The sequence below is a fragment of the Saimiri boliviensis genome, chromosome 3 (assembly GCF_048565385.1).
Source record: "Saimiri boliviensis isolate mSaiBol1 chromosome 3, mSaiBol1.pri, whole genome shotgun sequence".
Classification (NCBI taxonomy): domain Eukaryota; kingdom Metazoa; phylum Chordata; class Mammalia; order Primates; family Cebidae; genus Saimiri; species Saimiri boliviensis.
The window spans coordinates 28347697-28352713 of record NC_133451.1 but is presented as its reverse complement, the minus strand read 5'-3'; the positions used below and the strand labels follow the sequence as shown (position 1 = coordinate 28352713).

At 31.2% G+C, this 5017-nt stretch overlaps 1 non-coding gene across 1 annotated transcript; it reads right to left on the bottom strand.

Moving 5' to 3' along the window:
* Positions 1 to 4666: 4666 nt before the first annotated feature.
* On the bottom strand, positions 4667 to 4803 carry LOC120363815 (small nucleolar RNA SNORA2/SNORA34 family). The gene has a single exon (XR_005579252.1). It is a non-coding gene; the product is annotated as a small nucleolar RNA SNORA2/SNORA34 family (small nucleolar RNA).
* Between the last annotated feature and the right edge of the window lie 214 nt (positions 4804 to 5017).

The following is a 5017-nucleotide window of genomic DNA, read 5'->3' as shown; positions in this document are numbered from 1 at the left end:
TTGTTAATTATTTTTGTATACATATTTAATTGGCAGTCTTATTTCTCATTTGTTATTTCACTGATTTTCTAAAAGTTGTTTTCAGATTATTTAAGATGAAGAATATTTATTTTATATTTCACTCAACCTGAGGGAACTCTAGATGTAGAAAAGAATGTTTTCCACAGTCAGTAGACCAATATTATGGATACACAGACAAAATCGTATTATCGAGAAGATTTTGTTTCCATCTCTTGTTAAAAGATTTGAATTTGACAAGGAAATGCATATAGAAATATTTTAACTTCAAAATTTCATTTAAAATCATGTTAAAAGTAGTCATTTACTAGGGCCATTCTAAATAAAAATTTCATATAGATAATATGGTTGATAAGTGATAGTGAACATCAAAGGGACTTGAAAATGACAGTTTAGTATATTCATATAATGGAAATTCTCATTCAGTGGTTTTAGTTTTGTATTCCTTTTTGTTCCTACCATTTCTGCCAGTTAAATATTAAAAGTTCCGGTGGTACTATGCCTCAGGATATGATTTTCTGGTTTATAAATAAATGATACCCAGCCTAAAGTGATGATGTATTGGTTAGGTAAAAGAGGAACTATAAACCCTATTTACTGTTAAAAATACTGGAAGCAAACAAAATACATATTGGTAAGAAAAGTTAGTTCTAAAGTCAGTATAATTATTCTAAAATAAAACATAGAATTGAAGAAAACTTAACTTTTATTTATTTAAAATATTTTCTGGCCAGGTGCGGTGGCTCACGCCTGTAATCCTAACACTTTGGGAGGCCGAGGTGGGTGGATCACCTGAGGTCAGGAGTTCAAGACCAGTCTGGCCATCATGGTGAAACCCCATGTTAAAAATATATATATATATATATATATATGTTTTGTCAAATGAAGTGGTAATTATAAAAATAACTACTTGATGCTAGTACTTCCCACCAACTGCAAAAGGCAATGCTGAGACAGTTTAAAAGTAATTTAAAAAAATGTATAAAATTAGCATATTTCATTAAATATAAATTAAGGATTAAAGAAAATAGGAACTTGAGCAGCATGATATTTGTTTGGTTTTAGGCAACGTAACATCATTGTAACTTGTTTTGAATTATTGTGGAGAAGATTTAGACTAGGTTAGTGGGTTTAATCTGAATGTCTTAAAATTACAGCACTGTAAGTGTATAAATTCCAGGAATAACATTGTGATATTATAAAATACAAAGCAGATTATTTCAGGTTTATACAGTTTCTTTCTGAAAGCAGTTAAATAATCTAGCTAAGCTTTCAAAATATTTTCTAGTTTTCTCAAGTCTTTGTTAATCTTTAAAATGAAAAGCATTGCCCAGCTATGCTTAAACTATGGAGAATTCAATATATTTTCAAAATGTATGAGCACTAACCACAGCAGGTTTATGTCTTTAAATTTCTTTCTAGTTGTAGCATTCTGAAGGGCAGGCCAATATACCATGGGACATATTTAACAAAAACTTAAAGAAATACAGAGCTCTTAGCAAATAATGTTGAAAACAATGTTCTGTATCAAATATCTATAATGACACATATTTCTTTAATGACTTATATTATTTCTTTAATGACTTATATTATTTCTTATAACAGCCTTGCTTCAAATTGATCTCCATTTGATCTCCAATATTGCTTTAACTTCAAAGGGTTTGTTTTCTTTATACATTTTACTGCGTGTCCCCTAGTCTTGCTATAATAATGCAGTAATAAAAATGAATTTGTTTTCTTTAGATATATGCTTAAGATTTTGTTATGTGCCCAAAGGTGTTCTAAACAATTTGCATGACTGAGTTTCTCCAAAATACTCTGTTTATAGCTGATATGCAGAACAAGTTATGGGAATAGCATATGTGGGACCTCATTGTAAAATTACTTAATGGTTTCTAAATGGGAAAGAGACATGCCAATCTCGTATGTGCCAGGTAGAAATTGAGAGGGATTTTTGTTTTTGATTTAAGAGAAACAAAGAACAATTGCTATCAAATCAGGAAAGATGTCCTAAGATAACTTTGCTGGTATTATAGGAAGAATATATGTATGTATCGCATGATTTTAAAGATAATCTTTCTAATGTTACATTGAGCAACAAATTAAGATAACTCATCAAAGCACCACCTACCTTTAGGCATTTTTTTCTTATGGTACAGACCGTGGAGGTGTTTTCAATTTACTTTATGTGTAGCATCTTTATTAAAACCCTGTTATTCCTCCAAGAAATTGCCACAGACTTTGGGACGTAAGACAACTTAAATGTATTACCTGACAATTTTTGATATTAGAGATACAAAATGGGTCTCAGTGAGCCAAAATCAAGGTGTCAACAGGGCTGAGTTCTTACGAGAGGTGCTCTAGAAGAATGTGTTTCCTTGTCCGTTTCACTGCTAGAAGCCTCCTACATTCCTTGGCTCATGGCCCCCTTCCTTTGTCATCAAAGCCAAAAACAGCAAGTTGAGTCCTTTTCTTAAATCACAACACTCTGACCTCCTGTACCTCCCTCTGGATTTTGCAGGCTGACCTTCGAAATACATTGGGCTAACCTGCATACTCCAGAAAAACTCCCAATTTTTAGTTCAGCTGATGAGCAAATTTAAATTCACCTGAAACCTAATTATCCTTTTTCATGTAAGAGAACACATTTACGGGTTCCAGCGATAGGATGTGAACATCTTCACCAGGTCATCATTTGCCAACCATAACACTAATAATGAATGTTTGATAATAGGTCCACATGTCATATTACATTATACCTCACGGAAGTGATCTGAGATAAACTGTTTGAAGCTGATGGGCAAGGCAGTGCCATGCAAGAAACAAGAAACAAGAAATAAAGAAACAGTTTGTTGAATTACTATTTAATTAGTTGCTCTAAAGGTAAGTTTATTCCTTCTAAAAAGTGATCTTTTGATTATTTTTCCATTGCTTAGATTTCACCAGCCTCTAAAGTTCCTCTTGCAGAATTTTCATGCAGCCATGTTGAAATTTGCTAAGCAGATGAGAGAGTCTATGTGATAATTAATCTGGATGATAGCCAAACTCATTAATTTGGGGACTAAATGCATTTTAAATTTAATTTTTCACAGAGAAGTCCACAATAAATGGGCTGATTTGTATTTCTCAAATCTCCAGAAGCAAAATTTATCTCATTTATTTATACACTGAGAGACTAAATATAATGATTTTCAAATAAGAAAAATATACCCTCCATATAGGAAGCATGCAATGTGTTTAATCATGTTGCAGCTCAAACTTTGTGAAAAATACGCAGTACACTTGCTTTTAATTATAGTAAGGCAATAAACATTTCTTAAAGCTTTATAGCAGATCATTACTTTAGTGAACAAATTTAGTAAAATGTTATAATGAGTTGTTATAATTAAATGTAAAATTTATTTGCATAAATTTGATTAAATGGTATTTGTTTCTAATTTCAACAAATAGTATTAAGTTTAAGATATTCTTATAATTAAAACAATGTATTTTTAGTCAACTCTTAAGGTATAGAGGAAATAAGGAAACTAAAGTAAAATAAACAACAGTGTTAAATATTTAGTAATATATTTTCCAAATATTTGTCATATATATTTAATACCTATGAGATTAAAACGTACACCACAAAGATTTATGAAATGAGAAACTGAAACATTGAAAATGGTATTAGGTGACATTAAAACTCTTAGAAATAAACTGCTTTTATATACAACAAACAAATTAACATAAAAGTTGTTAAATAACCTTTTTAGAAAGTTTGATTCGATGACCAAATGGTTAGCACTTTTAGCCAGTAAGCAGAACATACACATTATTTTACCATTCCAGAGAAAAATATTTAAAATTTTGAAGATTTAAACCTGAAAATATGCCACTAACCTCATAAAAGTAGATCGTCAATAGGTCATATTTTCAAGGCACTGTGAAATGACATTGGAAAATGTCAATTAGAGTGGAACTCATAAATAATATCTAACCATGTACCATTTTTAAAAAATTTTTATGGATACATAATAGATGTATATATTTATGGAGCACATGAGATATGTTGCTACATGCATACAATGTGTAGTAATTACATGGGGTATCCATTACCTCAAATATTTATCACTTGTGTTAAAAACATTCCTTTTTTTGTTATTTTTAAATTGGCAACAACTTATTATTGACTCTATTCTTCCTGTTGTGCAATTAAATACCAGATCTCATTCATTCTATCTAACTATATTTTGATACTCATTAACCATGCTCGTTTTCCTCACAACCCACTCCCCTTCCCAGCCTTTGATAAACATCATTCTACTCTCTATCTCCATGAGTTCAATTGTTTAAATTTTTAGCTCCCAGAAATACGTGAGATCCTGGGAAGTTTGTCTTTCTGTGCCTGGCTTCTTTCACTTAACGTAGTGTCCTTCAATTCCATCCATGTTGTTCAAAATGACAGAATCTTATGCTTTTTTTATGGCTAAGTGGTATTCCATTGTGTTTTTGCATCACATTTTCTTTATCCATTCATCTTTTGATGGATGCTTAGGTTTCTTTTCTTTTCTTTTTTTTTTTTTTGACAATTATAAACATTTTATCGATATTCTGGAACCCTAGTATTAAGACTATAAATAAATAGTAGCCCACATCTATAACAAATGACTCATGTTTCTTTCTAATGAATTGACCACTACATTTCCAAAGTTATGAAATGGCCAACAGACCATAGAAAGATAATTCTTTAGGCTCCTGCTTGAAACCAACAGCTTCAGCAAACCGCTGGCCTTGATTCAGGGCCAAAAGATGCTTAGGTTTCATCTAAACCTTGTTTATTGTGAATAGTGTTGCAATTAGTGAAGATATCGTTTTATGCACTGATTTTCTTTCTTTTGGATATAATCCTAACAAACAGTAATATTGTTGGATCATATGGTAGTTCTACTTTTAGTGTACCAGGACTCCATTTTTGTCCCCAATGCCTCGCCACCATTTGTTATTGCTTTTTTTTTTTTTT